At 57.4% G+C, this 17,269-nt stretch overlaps 1 long non-coding RNA gene across 1 annotated transcript; it reads right to left on the reverse strand.

Moving 5' to 3' along the window:
• Positions 1-1,569: 1,569 nt before the first annotated feature.
• Positions 1,570-2,963, reverse strand: LOC102498743 (uncharacterized). Its single transcript, XR_334648.2, has 3 exons — positions 2,879-2,963; positions 2,305-2,386; positions 1,570-1,654 (listed from the first exon to the last, which is right to left on the reverse strand). It is a non-coding gene; the product is annotated as an uncharacterized LOC102498743 (long non-coding RNA).
• Between the last annotated feature and the right edge of the window lie 14,306 nt (positions 2,964-17,269).

Raw genomic sequence — 17,269 nt, forward strand, 5'->3', positions numbered from 1 at the left:
GGGGATGGTCACACCGCAATCCCTTCTCCTCCATTCTCCTCAGGATCTTGGGCATGCACACACACACGCCCGGTGTGAGTTTTAAGCCACTGGGTCTGGGACGCGAACCGCGGTCAACTACGTGGGAGTCCAGCAACATAGCCATTACGCTAACTGCTGGTTCCCGCCACTGTTACTTTTTAAAGTGTGTTTATTCGTTTTTTCTACGAGCGAGCACACGAGAGAAACAGCCCTCCCCCCGATCCGCACATGGGCAGCCTGGTTGAGCCCCTTATTGGGCCGCCGCGCCCCGTCCAGGCCTGCCGCTGTGATTATTCGCCTTTGCTTCCAGTACTCGGCCGAACACAGTCCCCGCAGCCCGGATCAAGCAGCCAAGACAAGCTGGTCTTTGCGAAACGAAAGGCGTCTTTCAGTAACTGGGCTGCGGCGCCGTGCGGCCAGGGCGCGGCCAACAGGCCTGTGTGCTGAGCACTGGATTTTTCCGTCCGGGGCACCAGGGGTTCTCTGGAAGACGACCCTGGGCCCGACCTCAAGCATGCTCGTTTACGCGGGCTCCAAGTGCTGCACCGTCTCCGCGTGGCTCTGCCTCTTCAGCCCCAAACAGACCGCACCTCGCCAGAGGAGGACGAGGAGGGCGGTGGGGGGAGCGGGAGAGAAGAGAAGGTATTTCCTGTCCTGACATCCAATCTGACTGAACTTAAAATAGCAGGAAAATCAACACCTCCAAGGCTGGCTTTCGAGAGGGGGCAGGAGCGGAAAACAAATCTCCCACGTTTGGCTCACGGGGTGCTGAGATCGTATTGGCTGAGTTCTGGGCCACAGGCCAGCGAAAGGAACGCAGGACTGTCCTCAATTTGGTGGCCACGGGAGGGAAATGAGGTTTAGATTTTTTTTTTTCAATTGCAAGAGAGAGACAGAGAGACAGGGAGAGGAGATGTCCCCCAGTGAGGCACGCCACACCGCAATCCCTTCTCCATGTCCCCATCCCATCAGGGTTCGAAGCCCGTGCACAGAGGGGCCAAGAGGACAGCAGAGGTCCATCCAGCAGTGCCCCCAGGTCCTTGGAAGAATGAAACCCCACCAGACACCCTCGATTCCAGGACAGGGCACGAGAGAATCCGCCGCAGCTGGCTGCACACTGTGCACTGGGCCCTGGAAGTGCGCGAGTGCACGCCTGAACACGTCTTGTGCACGGGAGCTCACGCCGCTCACACTGCCCACGCCTGCGTGTGGCGGCAGCCAGCCTGCAGAGACGGAGCCTGGGCAGAGGGGCCCGGGGGAGGGGACCCAGGAGCCGGCTCTCCTCTCGTGCTCACGCACAGAACGCTCTGGGCCACGGCGAAGGTCACCGCCCCCCTGCTCTTGAGGTGTGCTGGGGGTTGCACATGACTCCCCACTGCTTAGGACGCCCGGGAAGGGGCCTCGGCCCACTCTAGCGGCCAGGGAGGCCACCGCGACGCAGCTCAGACTGCTCCCATCGGCCACAGACATGGCTTCTTCACGTCTGGAGGCTGAAAGCCGAGATCAAGGTGTCAGCGGGGCAGGGCTCCTCCGGGGCCGCTTCCCGGGGCCTGCAGGCGGCATCCTTCTGCATCTTCCGCGGTCTTCACGTGCGTGTCCGCGTTTTCCTCCTCACTAGAATGACAGTCCAGGGCTGCCAGGTGGCGCGTGGTTAAAGGTGCTGGGCTCCCACATGGCCGAGGTCCGAGTCCCAGACCCGGGAGCTTGTGTCCCATTTCCCTTTGTCTCTCTCGCTCTCCGGCCACATTTTAAAAATAAATAAAGGAACAGTCCTGTTGGATTAAGGGCCACCCCGAGGTTTCATGTAACAGAGCCAGCCATTCAAAGACCCTATCTCCAAACAAAGCCACCTCCACACGGGTCCTGGGCGGGGAGCTGTTTTGTCTGCTTTTCGGTGGTCAGAGGGCACATGGCGAGAGAGAGGGGGAGAGAGAGAGAGAGAGAGCGCGCAACACCCTTCCCTCCCTGCCTGAGAAACGGCCATGTGGCAATCCCTTCTCCTCCGTGTCCCTGCCCTGTGGGGTTTTGTGCACACACGTGTTCCCGGCATGTGCATCCAGCAGCCGGGGCCGTGACTCCCCCTGCGGTGGGCCACGTGGAACCTGCTGCCTCAAACACAGGCCACGGAGCTAGCCCCAACGAGAGCTTCGACGGATGAGTTTGTTGAGGGAGGGGCCCCCAGGTCAGCCCAAAGCCCCCTAAGAAATGGAGGCTCAGAGAGGTCTAGTCATTTGCCCAGGGCCACACAGCAAGTGAGGGGAGGCTCAGAAAAGCAATACCCACCAATGCCCCGGGCGACGGCTCCTGCTCACAGCCTAACGCGGCAACGCACTTCTTTGGTCTGAATTTTCAACCTGGGCCTGAACTGGGAAAATGGGTTAGACAGGGTCAGGGGGTGACACTCCCTCATTCTTATCTTGGATACTCCCCCTTAGGATTCTGGGCTGCAGTCGCTTTTATCTAAGCATCCGGGGCTGTTGGTTCCAGGGCGACCGCCCGACGAGCCTGCCTCCATGCCTGTGTGGTGCGCTCTGCCTGGCCACATTTATCCCCTCCACCTCCGCGGGCCACCGCCAGCTTCCCGTAGAAATGACCCCCCATGTCCTGCAGCCCCCACTGGCCAGTCAGCGAGTCGGCCTCGGCCGGATCCCATTTCCTTTGCGCACTGAGCCAAAGTGTGACGAGTGTGTTCATCGTTTCATTCGTTCTCACCTGTTCGTCCTCGCTGGCCCCTCCAAGGTTACTTCCTGCCCTGCCCCTCAGTCTTCCCCTTGCCACCTCCCCGGGCTCTCCACCCACGCACCCTCACACTCCCAATGTAACCGCCCTGTGCGTGAGTCGCCTCTCCCAGAATTACCAATTGCCGGGGGCTCGGCAGGAGCACGGAGAGCCATCCTCAGCCCCACCTTCTCCTCGCAGTGCTGCCAGCCGCCCGCCCGAGAAAGCAGTCCTGGCCTCCCACCTTACGTCTCTGGCCCGGCCCCCAGCGGCCTCTGCCGGGACTCACTCGCTCCCCGTGACATTCCAGTCACCAAGCCCAGCAGGCCCCAGAGACCTTGGCAGTCAGCTGGCTTCACAGACGGACAGGAGCCCAGAGAGGACGGAGGACACGCCCGAGGTCACACTCAGGTTTGGCGGCGCAGGCGGGCCTGGCCTGCTGTCCAGGGGAAACAGACCGTGCAGCAGCGTCCCCTTTCGATTTCCTCGCAGCCACGTCTCACACAGTAAGCAGCAGTTGTCACTTAACCTGTCACATGGAATGCCGCAGCATGTGACCGCAGAGCCAGCTACATGTTTTCCCGGAGTCCGGAGACGCGGCGTCTGTACCTACAGCACAGCGAGCCCGCCTGGCCCCATCCCACGCACCCTGGAGCCATGTGGCTGGGGGCTGCCAGTCGGTCAGCACAGCTCTAGTGCCCAAGTGCCAGACCCCACGCGCAATGCTCTCCTGTCAACATGCCAGCCAAGGGTCTGCCCGTCGTGCCTTCCCGGCTTGACTTCCCGACACCGCTGGACCCTGGACGCCAGGGTCCACACTCAGCTGCCATGACTCTGCAACCCTGCATTCTTGGAGTTTCATTTTTCCCCCTTCACCATCCCCCCCGTCACCACCACCACCACCACCACCCTCACCACCATCCTCACCACCATCCTCTCCACCATCCTCACCAACTCCATATCTAACCTAGCATCAAGCTCTATAAATCCTATCTCCAAAACGATTTCAAATCCATCGATTTTTCTTCATTTGCACTGCACCCTGGTCCAGACCACCAGCTCTCATGTTTGTGATTGGTCTCTCTGCTCCAAATCTTGTTTCTCCATGAATATTTCTCCATTTACAGCCAGGACGACCTTTCAAAAACGTGAACCAGATCATGTCACTCCCTTGGGTAAAATTCCTCAGTAATTTTCTACTGTACTTGAAAGCCACACTCTTCGCCAAGGCCTCTAGTAGCTAGCTCCTAGCTGCCTCGGAATGGCTCCTGCTTTCTATTCCACACAGCCGCCAAGCTCGCGTCTGCCTCAGGGCACTTGCACTTGCTGACAGCTGTCTGGAGGAACCTGCGGCTTTCCTGCTCCTTTCCTCCCAACGTCCAGGCTGGGGTTCAAGTACCTCTCACAGAGGCCTTCCTGAGTCCCCTAGCTAAAGTAGCATCTGCTTCTTGACTCCCATCCCCAAAGAGTCTCTGTCCTAACTCCCTGTTTACCTCAGGCCAGCTGGTGGTGTGGTGGTTAAGGTGGCTGGATCTCACATGGTTGATTGCAGGGTTTGAGTCCTGGATCTGGCAGCTAAAAACACACCAGGCATGTGTGTATGCATACCCAAGACCCTCAGAGGAGAACAGAAGAGAAGGGATTGCAGCATAGCCATTTTCTCTGGGGGGTAGATTCTCACATTCTCTCTCTCTCCTCTCTCTCGCAAGCACACGTGCCCTATAGGTGAACTTTAAGAAAAGGAAATAAAACCACCACCACCACCACCACCACCATCACCACCACCATCACCACCATCACCACCACCACCACCACCACCACCACCACCACCACCATCCTCACCACCACCACCACCACCACCACCACCACCACCACCCTCACCACCTTCCTCACCACCCTCATCACCACCACCATCGTCGCCATGACCATCCTCACCACGACCACCGTCACCACCCCCATCACCGTCCTCACCAGCACCACCAACATCATTGTCGTCATCGCTGCCAGTGTCAGGTGGCGCCATGCGCTAGTCTGAGTAGTTTCCTCATAATTCATTCACAACTCACAGGGGCCTCATGGCGTAGCTACATACTTGCTTCCTTTGGCCGCTGTGGCAAATGTGAACTCCCTCAGGGACTTAAGGTTATTATTAGTGTTCCGGATGCTGCGGTCTGGCGTGGTCCCACTGGGCTAGTACCAAGGTGTTGGCGAGGGGCGGAACCCTTCCGGAGCCTCCAGGAGAGGCCTCGGTCCTCGCCTAGGCCGACTTCTAGAGGCACCGTGACTCGTGGCTCCTTTGACCTCGAAGTCAGATGCGGCAGCTGATTCCCTCACATCTCCCGTCACCCCGACCTCCTCTTCTGCATCTTCTCCCACTTTAAGGACACTTGTCATTACATTGGGCCACTCGGGTCACCTAAGAGAATCTCCCCATCTTAAAATCGGCTGCTCAGCAAGCTCAGTCCCACCTGTGACCTCGACCTCCTTTGCCAAGTAACCCAGCGCACGCACGGGTTCCAGCCGGCCTCCATCCCGCTTAGCAGGCGCGGGAAGGAGAGGCTGAGTGGCTCACGGATGGCCACGCAGCTGCTGACTGAAATTCCTGAATGTCCTTTCGACCCAGCTCTGGCCTCTTACTCTCCCACTAACATTCTGGAGCAGGCTCTATGACTTGACACTTCCAGAGACTTCTCCCTGGTCTCAGCTCCCTCCTCACCCACTCACCCGCCAAAGCTCGCCAACGCGGGATCCCAGTCTGGTTTGCAGCTGTGATTTTCCGGGTTCCCCATGCCATGTTATTAAAGCCAGTGGGCTGAGCCAGGACCGTCAAGAAAGGAGAATCCCTGAGTATCACCCAGGTGAGATCCAGGTTCTTTGCACACAGCTTCATCAGTGTTACGCTCTCCATGGGCCACGCGCACACCTGGACCGCCACCCCAACCAGGCCAGCTCTCCCTAAACTGTGCTCTCGGAAGGCTGGCCCCAGTCCAGTGCCACCAGCTTCCCCGGCAGCCCGACCTTCTTCATTTTCATTCAGGAGGAAGAAATCACCTCAAGTCCATTTACCCACTGCGGTAGAATGTTCCAGAAAAGTCGGCTTGGGACAAACTGGGACCCAGTGTCCCCCAGCCTCTGTGGCTCCTCTTCCTTGCTTGTTGGTTCAGAAGCTTCCAGAACCCTTAAGGATGACAGACGGTGTGTCCCTCTCTGCCCCCTGCTGACCCTGACTGATTTCAGTGGAGGAGCAGAGCTAAGTGGGGAGAGAGCCGAGAACAGCCCAAGCTCCTCCCGACGCCCCTGACTGGTCAGACCCAGTCCCCGGTTCAGGGTCTCCCAACCAACTGGCCCTTGCTTCACATGCAGATGAAGGCCATTGCTAGAGGGGGACAGGCCAGAGGCTGCACATCTGCCCAAGTGACACCCGGAGACTCACAACCCAACTTCTCGCCGCCTGTCTCCCAGCTTCCCAGCACGTGTGGCACTGGGAACTAACAGCGAGTGACTCCAGGAACACTTCTTCCTCGCTGGGCTCGGGCCCGAGGCCGGGCTGTGTGCAGTGCAGGGGCCCGTGTTTCCCCCGTCATGGGAAGCTGCCCGCGGAACCCATGCCAGCACACGGTTCGAACAGCTTTCTCAGCAACTTGCGCTGAGAGCGAGGGGGGCCCATTTCGGTTTCATCTCCATTCACTTACTAAATGAAAATGAATGAAACCCGGAGAAGACGGAGTGTGTGCGAGGACTGCCGATGGGGCCCAGCGAGAGCAGCGCCTCGTTCTTCAAATGCTCCTCTTCCTGCAGGCGTGCCTGGCAGGAAGGCCGGGCCCCATCAGATGGGCCGAGAGCGAGCGGTGGAGAGAAGAGGGCCCCGTCTGGAAGAAGAGAGTATTGTAATGCGTGTTTTCTGAGCAAATTTAGAAACCTCAAACGGAATAAACTCACATGAAATGGTGCCGTTGGAGGTGAGGGGCTTAACGGCAGGGCTATGGACACACGCGGTGTCCCTGTTGCTCACGGTTCGATCCCGTATTTCGACGTGAGCTGTGACGCAGAGGAAACGCCGGGGAGCCCAAGGGACCACCTGCAAATGTTCACAGCTTTCTGCAGCGTCAATTATTGCAAGGTGAAAAGGTTGTTTGTTTTTTAAGCTTGTAGTTGGGAAAGCGGGAGGGAGGGAGAAGACAGGAAGAGGCACTGGATCGCTGGGTCACAGAGGACAAACCCACGCCAGGGCAGCAGCTAACACCCCTGCTTGCTCCCACGACCCTCCCTGCTCCGTCTGCATCTGCCAAGGGCTTCCGACTGCTCTGGGGTAAAAGCTATCTCCAGAGGAGCTCAGAGGCAGGTTTCTTTTTATTACTTATTCTGGACTCAACCTAGTGGAAAAATGCCTTGCAAGGCATCGGCTGGGCTCTGGGGCCGTTTTATTTGGAGGACAATTGAAAATGAGGACCAGTGTCACATGCAAAGCCTGCTTGGCAGCTCCTGACTCCAGGCAGGGCCAGCTGCACATGCCATACCCCAGCCCTGTCTGCCACGTGCGGGAGAAACGGCCCGGGGTCCTGGCTGGGCCTCGGAGTCTGAGTGCACAAGACCAAGATGCCACGGGTTTGGCCTTTGTTTTGCAATCACCAGGTGGATTAATCAAAAGGCTCGTGGCCTAACTGCCAGCAGTGCTGATCCTGGAAGATGAGCTCACTTCTGCAATCTCAGGTGGAATGTTTGGATGTTCTCAGCAGAAACTAGTTTTATTTGTCTTAAAAGAACCCAGGCCATGGTGACTGGGGGCTTTGCACTGGGAGCAGTGGAAAATTTATTCCAAAGCTTGATTGCTCATTTAAAAAAAAAAAAACAGTTAAGCCTAAGGAGACGTACGTTTTCCTGACAGTGTGGAACAGGAAAGGGCTGCAGTATCCAGCCTTAGCTTTCAGAGCATACCCACAAGGTAAATAAAGCATAAATTAACCAATTACAATAAAATGCCGGATAAATGTCTTTGACAACTCCGAATTTCCCATGAAAATGCTTCCAGCTGTGACCCCTGGCTTGAGAGGCTCGGGTTGGTTGGACGAGGCCTGAGCGTGTTTACAGGGGGTCTTTCAAACACGCAGCCTCCTCCCTACACCCGAGCCCAGCCGGCTGGGGCTGGGCTCCACTCCAGGCTCCAGGACCCTCTGTTTCTCGCTTGGACAGAAGCGAGCAGCAGCAGCCATCTTGACAGTCTCTACCTATGGAGAGAACCCTGCCAGCCCCAGGGCTCCGTCACCCCTCAGTCAGAAATCCGCTTCCCCCCGTTGGAAACCGACTCCTCAGGATGGAGCGGAGGGAACGCCACCGCGGCCTTGGTCTGCGAGAGCAACGGCTCATGGGATGGAGGGGGAGGGGGAGGGGGCCTGAGGGCGGTGGCCCCAGCCTGCTTTGTACAGAAAGTTTTACTGGTACACAGCCTCGCTCCTCCCCTCACATTAGCGAGGCTGCTGTCTTGCACAACCGCAGTGTCGTGGCAAAAGCCCACATGGCCCGCCCCACGTGGCCCGCCACGCCGAAGGTGTCCATAGTGTTGAGGTGGGGAGCCAAGCTGATACTGCCGTGGCAACTGGAATGGAAAAGGATGTGACCCAGCCACGGTAGCACACTGCGAGGACACTGCGGTCCACAGGCCGGGGCCACAGGGAGGCCTGGGTTCAGTTCCTGGGGCGGGTGCAAGCCCCCCCAGCCACTCGGGAAGCTGAGGCTGGAGAATCAATCACCAATTCGGGGCAGCCCAGGCAACACGGCGAGACCCTGTCCGAATCAGAGCCAGCAGGCCGGCCCCAGGCCTGGGAGCTGGAGCAGCCGGATCACACGGGACCAGTCACACAGTGCAGCCCTCAGCAGCTTGAGAGACATGCCAGGCCCGTACATGCACGTGCACAAGGTCCCCACACGAGGGGGACCTGGAGAGATCGTGGTGTGACCATTCCCCGCTAGGGGTGCTTTCTGCCTCTCCCTCCCTCTGTCTCTCTCAGGTGAGCACATGTGTCCCCTGGGGGGAGGCAGGGGGGAGGAGGCAGGCTGGTGGCAGGGGTCCTGGTCCCAGCCGGAAGCCTGATGCAGGAGGATTGCAGTCCAGCAAGATCCTGTCTGGAAAAATCTTAAAAATTAAAAATCAAAGACAGACAGACAGAAAAGGACAGGGAAAGCGACCGATGCTGCAGAGAGGCTAAGATGGCGGCAAGGCCAGTGCAGGGGCACGGGGTGAGGCGGTGTGGGAGCGCCGGCTGCTTAGCTACCCGCCCGCTCCCAGCTCCCCAGGCTCCGCTCCCAGCCCCGGGGCTGCGGGGCCAGGCGCAGTGCTCCGCGTTCTGTGCTCCGGGTCTCCGGGGATGAGGCCAGGCGCAGTGCTCCGGGTTCTGTGCTCCGGGTCTCCGGGGATGAGGCCCACGGTGACAGGAGCGTCTGTGTCCTCATAAAGCCCCCGGGAGGCAAAGGCCCACCGGCAACCTCACCCAACCCGAAGGGCCAGCCTTCCGACCCCTAACGAATCAAGCTCCACCTTCTCAACCCCGGCCGATGACCCGCCAGATCCATCGCGTGGATTCGGGGAGACACTCAAACCATAGTAGTTACTCCCCCAAGTCACAAGGACACCAGAGCCCCAGCCGCTTGGGAAAGCAGAGCTGAAAACAAACCAGACCGTTCGCAAAGACAGCCACACGCAACCCCCACCCCAATCTTCCACCCGCTACTTTCACGACGCAGACGTGGAGGCTGACACAGTGCGCACAGGCTGAGCCCGGCCTGAGCTCTGGTTCGAATGCCGGTTTTCAGAGACTGGCTGAGCAAGTACCGACCTTAAAGAGCCGGTTTTCAAGGCTAAAGGTAGAGGACTGGAATCGGGGATGGCAGACCGCAGTGCCCGCCCCATCCAGCTGCCACCGGCTCTCTAACGTAGTTTTACGGGGACGCAGCCCCTTCGAGGCCAGCTGGGGCCGCCTTGAGGCAGCAAGGACAGAGTGGAGCCATTCGAGAGACCAGCCTGCCGAGCCATTTACTGTCTGACCCCGACAGACGGCTGGCCTGGAGGATACGACGCGTGTGAGCACTTAAAGAGCCCACAGCCCTGGCCTAGTTTCCATCACACGTCTTCAGGCTTTCTGCGTCCCTGAAACCAAGAAAAATGGTTTGCTCACACAGCGTCAGTCTGAGCAGGTCCATTTTTTTTTTACTGGATAATGCATGCCCCTATTAGAGTCGCCTACCAGATCTATGAGCAGTTTCCCTTGCTGGAAACGGAATGTGATGAGCAATATTATATTATACTTAATTTGAAGGCCAGATAACATTGTTTTACTATAAGACATTTCAGAGACAGCTGAGTCCCGTCCATCCGCCAGGTGGATTTAGCAGCTGTTAACCTGTTGCCAGATCCGCCTACGACCTGTCTACCTGTCCTCGCCGTGTGCACGTGTATGATCTGCCCAACGATTTGAGAGCAAGTTGCAGAATCACAACCATTCCACCCTCCGTGCTTCTCCGGTGAATAAGGACTTTCTCCTACACAACTGAGCAATGCCAGCACCGCTCATAAAAATCACAGTACTTCTTGGCACCAGCAGATGGCTAATGGCTATGTCGCTGAACTCCCACGTAGTCAACCATGGTTCAAGCCCCAGACCTGGCGGCTTGAAACTCAGGCCAGGTACGTGTGTGTGCGTGTCCAAAATCCCAAGAGGAGAATGGAGGAGAAGGGATTGCAGCATGGCCATCCCCCCCCCCCAGGGGTGATTTCTCGCTTTCTGTCTCTGTCTCTCCAGCGAGCACAAGTGCCCTATAGCAAAAATCTCTCTCAAACAACCACAGTACCTCTCAGTATCACCGGATGCTCAGTCTTCTCCAACTGTCCACAGAAGTGTTACTTACCTCCCCACAGCGGGAACCAGGAGTCTCCTTGCGTTTTCCTGTCCTGCTTTTCATCCCGTTTCCTTGCTGTCCTCTCTCACGACAGACTTTTCGAAGACACAACTTCGGACAAATATTTAAACTAAACGAACTGTAGACTCAGCAGGGAAGGCCCTTTTTGTTTTGTCTAGGCTTTGTTTTCCTTGAAATCCCTTAACACAGAAGCCCCCTAGTATGAGCTGAGGAAACGCCTCTGAGCTCATCCGCTGTGCCGTGGCAACCCGGAGGGGAGCGCGCGGGGCAGGGCGGCCCTGTGGGAGCTCATTAATCAGCCTTTCCCTGTGCTCAGGTGAGCACCTTAGTACTTCAGATGTTGTACTGCCAGGCGAGTCCAGTCTGCATTCCTCCCGAGGCCAAGGTGGAAACTAAGGCGTCCTCGATCCGGTCTCCGCCTGAGGTCGACCCAGACTCTGCCTCCAGTCATTCAGTGGTGAAAAGACAAGTTACAAAGGCGGGGACAGAGCAGCACCCACGCCGCCGCAGCTACAGGTGGGGAGGCACGGGGGTCTCACACCTGGACACCCCTCCACCTGTTCCTCCTCCAGTGCTGCAGCGAAGGCCAGGGTCTGTCCTCCCCAGGGCCTGTCCTCCTTAGGGACCATTCATCCTCCCCGGGGACCATCACCCCTCGTCTCTTTGCCGTCCCCGTTGGCCCTATTGTCCTCCTGGTCGGAAGCCAAGCCTTTGGGTTCTCTTATACTAACTCGAACATCTCCGCAGACTTGGGGGGTTTCAGGAGGGACCGTCCACACAGCACTGGAAGCAGTTCGGCCGCTCACTGGGAGCCATGGAACACGGAGCTAGCACCGCATGGTTTGAAGGAAACTGTGACCCTTGCGGTCAGTTTGTCCATTCTGCCATTCAGTGTTTTTCAAATCAGGAAAATGGGCAACTCGGCTTGGAGTGCCGCGCAGAAGGCCGTGGAAGTGTCTCCTCGTAGCCGGAAGTACCAGTCGTAGCAGCCCGGCCGAGCGGACTTCAGCCACTGATCTTCAAGGAGGGGGTAACAGGCAGCAAAAGCACGAGACCCACGTGGATCCCACAGCTCGAGAGCAGAGAGGCCCCAGGATACGGCAGGGTGCGCAGCAAAAGCACGAGACCCACGTGGATCCCACGGCTCGAGAGCAGAGAGGCCCTGGGATGTGGCAGGGCGCCGGCTGCACCCGGAGACTGACGTTCCTGGACAGGACCACGCGGACCACAGGGCCCAGAGAAGAGCCAAGCTGCTCTTCTTCTTATTATTGTTGCTGTTATTACTCTCTTTAGAATGCCGCGCTGCCCGGAATGTGAGGCCGTTTCATGCACGTGGTGCTCTTTCCAAAAAACCCCAAACGCTGATTTTCTGGCATGGGCGCTCTCACTCCGCACCTGCGCATCTCCCAGCCCAGCATCGCCTGGTCCGGGCAGCCCGCCCCTGCCCGCCGGACCAGAGAGCTCTCGGTGAATGCCCGCGGCCAACAGCCTCTGCCCTGACGCTCACCGCGCGGCGTCAACACAGCCGTCCTCTCTCCCTGCCTGGGGCCTCGCACTGCCGGGATGGGGAGCGCTTGCGCAAACGCAGGAGGCGGCCACAGGGGCGGGCCAGGACCCTGACCACACCTACCCCGTGGGCAGCTGGAGGCCTCTGGGCTGCCACGTGCGGGGCTGCGTGACCTGGATCACCAGCTGTTCCTCCTTCCCAGGAAGGGGCTGTCAGGGGTTTTGTGTGTCTGTTTCTTTCATGTGACATGTATGCTACTCCGTGACAGTCCCACGAGATAATATAATGATCACGTGAACTTAATGAACCACGGCATCACCGACATTGGAACAACACGCCCACCACGTGGGAACCAGCATCAGGCATGTGCGAGTCATGTGGGGATAATGTGTACTCAGGTTACATGACAGTTCAGGTGGGAAGCACGTAAAATCGCTTGGCAATTAAGCATGGTGCCAGAGATACACGTGAACCCCGTGGCTGTCATCTGAGCATCATGGCAGTCCCATGGAATTATGTGACAATCACAGAAACCACGTGGCTGCCTTGTGGTACTCACGATCACGTGATAACCCCACACTAATCACACGGAAGCCATGTGCTAACCACGTGCAAACTGTACGGGAATCACTACAGAATCGTGTGGCAGGCACGTGCTGACCACGTGCAAACCATACAGGAATCACCGTAGAACCTCGTGGAAACCACATGCTGACCACGTGTAAACCGTACGGGAATCACTGTAGAACCACGTGCAGATGACATGGTGCAGTGTCCCAGAGCTCTGTTCTGTGCGTGAAGATGGTGAGCGGCTGAGGACAGTCACCCCTAGGTTCACACACCCAGACTGCCAGCGGGAAACCTAAACGCTGCCCGAGGGCTGGGAGGCAGGAGGGTGATGGCCGTGTCGGGAGGGAGGACGGAAGAAGAATGAGCTCATTGTTTCTATAAGAAAAGTCCTGCAGTTATTACACCCGAAGACATGCAGAAAGGTACGAGAGAACAAGTTCGAATCTACTCCCCCAAAGCCTCGTCTGCTGTCAGGTGGACGCCATTCCCGCAGCTGCCTACACAAGAGCGGCGAGAGCGGACGTGGGCCTGTGGGTGGTGGGTAGTGGGGGTGCAGGTACACCGGGCTCCATAAAGTGACATCACCCTAAATGGGCTATTTTTAAAGAAAAAGCTTTACAGAAATTTTACTTGGATTTAAGCAAAGAGAAGAAAGCATAGCACCAGCGCAGGAGCGCTTACTGCACGCCCCGATTCACGGCACTGACGGACAGGCCGGGCGGGGCCAGCAGGGCGGCAGCCATCTGGAAACGGAGCAGCACCGAGAACCCCGGCCACGTGCTCGGTCAGGGAGGGGTGTGGGGGGGTGCTGCGAGGGATCAGGGCAGCTACTCCGGGAGGCGAGTGACTGACCGAGGGGGGAGCCCTGCACCCGCCGTACTGCATGCCCGTAAACGCCGAGCCTGTGTTGAGCTTTTCAAGACGGTTTGATGGAGCTGCTGCCCGTCTCCCCATAACCGGTTACAGAGAAAAACTCCCCCTTCTCCGGGCTCTGCTCTGCCTCTCACTTAATGGGCCACGAGAAGGCATAGCAGACTTAGTCGGCCAGTAACAATGTAGTCCTTTCAAGATTTTTTCCTACGAAATTTTGTAAATAGTTTTTTTGTTTTTTGGTTTTTTTGGGGGGGCAGGGAGAGGTTTTTGCTATAGGGCACGTGCGCTCGCCAGACAGAGAGAGAGAGACAGAAAGCGAGAAATCATCCCCCATGGGGGATGGCCACACCACAATCCCTTCTCCTCCACTCTCCTCTCGGGATCTTGGGCACGCACACACACATGCCTGGCGTGAGTTTAAGTCACCGGGTCTGGGACTTGAACCGCGGTCAACTACATGGGAGTCCAGTGACATAGCCATTACACTAACTGCTGGTCCCATAAATGGTTATTTTTAAAATGTAGAGTTGGGGAGGTCAGGGTTCTGATTCTGTTTTAAATTAGATCATTCAACTTTGTTCTGGACAATGAAAAATTAATACTTTTTCCAATTCCTCCCACTTCCTCTCTTCTAACCTCCTGCCCCTCCTCCTCCTTCTTTATTATTATTATTATTATTGGCATAGAGCACATGCACTTCCCAGAGAGAGAGAGAGAGAGAGGGAGAGTGAGAAGTCACCCCCAGGGAGGATGGCCATTCTGCAATCCCTTCTCCTCCACTCCCTCTTGTGGGGACAGTTTGGGTTGCCACCTCTGGGCAAGTGCTCCCTCTCTCTGGTGGGTGGAGGCCAGAGATGTAGCCAAACACCCCGTAATGCACGGGCAGCCCCCACAGAGACGGCGCCGAGGCTCAGAAACCCAGGCCAGGATTACAGGCACGTGCAGCCAGGAAACGCCCTCTGACTTGGCGAAGGCCGCCCTCCACTCACCTGAAGCCTTCCAGTCCTCCCTCTCGTGCTGATAGAGAGACCTCCAGGTGACATTCCGCTGAGCCGCCGTGACCCCCCCTCCTGCCCCGCCAGGAGCAAACAAGGCCTGGCTGGCCCGGCCTTCTCCCTTCTCGCTCGTTCAGCGTTCCAGTCCTGATAAGCGGGCCGTGGGTGGACGTGCTTCCGGACAGAGGGACGGGCATTCTCCTGCCGTGCCTGGTCACGGGGTGGCTGAGTCAGCAGGGCCGAGACGAGCCCCAGCTGACCACTTCCGACCGTGGGTGCCAGGGCCCTGCGGCCCCGCCTCTTACCGAGTGCACGCCACCTGCCGTACTATGCCGAAGACCGAACTGCTTCCTCATACATGTATGTATTTATACCAGCGGGTTTACATACAGGGAACACATGGATTCCAGAAGTTGGGTAATTCCAGCTGGCCCTGTAGTCTCTTGGTTAGGAGAAGCTAGATCCTGCATGGCCAATCATGGCTCGAATCCCGGCCCTAGCAGGTTAAAAAACACGCCACACGCATGTACATGCATGCTGAAAATCCCAACAGGATAGAGAAGGGAGGCGAAGGGATTACGGCGTGACCTCAGCCCACTTGGGTGTGCTCTCTCTCTCTCTCTCTCCTCTCTCTGTGTCTCTCTGTCTCTCTCTGGCAAGTACATGTGGCACCTGACAACTTTTTTAAATAAGTGAGATGATCCCATTAACAATTGTAAAAAGCATCAGGCCCAGCAGGTGGTGTAGTGATTGTGGCAGGGGACTCCCCCATGGCCGATCGTGGTTCGAGCTCCAGACCCAGCAGCCTGAAACACACCAGGTGCATGTATGTGCGTGCCCAAACCCCCAAGAGGAGAATGGAGGAGAACAGACTGGGGCGTGGCCATCCCCTCTGGGAGTGATTGCTCACTGTCTCTCACTATTGCTCTCTTTAAAAAAAGCGTCAAACCGTCTCTTGAATTCGTGGGTCAAGTAAGTAAGTGTTGCTGGTCACCCTTAACCACGGGATACCGGGAGACATCGAGGGCCACACCGCAGCTTCGCAGGCAAGTGGGGAGCTAATCCACAGAGCGGAGTTGCAGGCCGGGTCTCTCCTACGGAAGCAAACCGGGGTCGAGGGCGACGGCGAGTGGAAACAGCCGCTCTCCCTGTGACGCGGGCCCTGGCCCAGGCTGCTCAACGTGCTTGTCCGACGTGAGGCGCCGTCACCGTCCCTGCTCTGTAGTGAGGGAGCTGAGGACACACAGCCGGCGGAGATGGCGCTGGACCCCAACCGAGGCCTTGCTTCGCTGCCCTTGGTAATGGCTTTTCAGGGAGATGGGAAAAAGAAAAGTCCTCGATTTCAGGGAGACATTGGTGCCCTAAATTCGATCAAGCGAATGAGGGGAGAATGGATGTTTAGCCACATCGCGTGGTTAACTGGGGCCCTGGTAGTGACCGTAATCTCACTTTATTTCAGTAGACCCAAAATACTTTACATTTTCAGTTTATTCTATTCATCTGTCTTAAGTTACTAATCCCCTTCCCTTCAGCAATGGGAAAACCGTTTCTTTATCTATCGCTTCATTTAGTTTGTAAACCAACTTTTCCTCCCGACTTAGAATTTCAGGAAAGTTTCATATTTGTTTTAAAGAAAGATTTCGTGTTCCATCTTGTCTAAAATAAATGTACGTTTCACCACGATCACGCCCCCGTTTAACTACTCAGACAACCCACTTTAGGAATGCCTCCCATCCGCGGACTCAAGGCTGCCTTCACCCGAGATCCGGTGACTGCCGGAGCAACGGCGGGCCCCGTCCTTCGCCTGATTTTGGTCAGGCTCCTCTGAGCCCAGTTCGGTTTTGTTTTAGAGAGATTTTTGCTATAGGGCACATGCGCTTGCCGAGAGACAGAGAGGAAGTGAGATAGCACCCCTTGGGGGGTGGCCACGCCTCGATCCCCTCTCCATTCTCCTCTCAGGCTTTCGGCCACTTGTGCACGTGCCGAATCTGGGGCCTGAACTGCGGTCAGCCATGTCCACTGCCTCAGTCACTCCGCCACCTGCCAGCCCCAAGTCCTGCTCCTATCTAGGCCTCGCTGCGGGCCCTGTCCCCAGGCCCTGCCGACTGAGCCAGAGCCCTGCAGAGTCCGTTTATGGCTGGGCACCTCAGCTGACGCTGGCCTTCTCCGGGACCCCATGAGGCCACTGAGGCAAGAGTCCCCGCCCTGGGGCCCTGCTTAGCTCTTCTCCACCCACTGCCCAGCCGCTATGCGGCCAGCCTCTGTCATTCTCCTGTCTCGGCACCTGAGCCTGATCCCGCCTCGGTCCCACAGCCTGGACCCTGCACCCACGTCGTCCTGAGTCTTCCTGAGCATTTTAACACGCTTTGGGATAGTTATTTTCCTTAACAGCGACACAACTCCCCACCGCCCCTGTGTAAAAGCGTCTGAGTAAAGAACTGTTGTCACGCGGAGGTATTTGACTTTAAAGGCCAAACTTCAGAGTCCGTCCCCACCTTGTGGCTGGTGGCTGTGCCTCTTACGTCCCATGCTCTGAGAACCTCCCAAGTCATCTCCCTCCCTCCCAGTGTTCAGAGACGAACCTCAAGCCTTCTGCATTGCCAGGCCTGGGCGCCCTGCCTCCCGGCTGGACAGGTGGCGGCTCGGCTCCGGCTCTGCATCCCTGTATCCTCTC

Source organism: Tupaia chinensis, unplaced genomic scaffold (assembly GCF_000334495.1).
Source record: "Tupaia chinensis unplaced genomic scaffold, TupChi_1.0 Scaffold000258_1, whole genome shotgun sequence".
NCBI classification, from domain to species: Eukaryota; Metazoa; Chordata; class Mammalia; order Scandentia; family Tupaiidae; genus Tupaia; species Tupaia belangeri.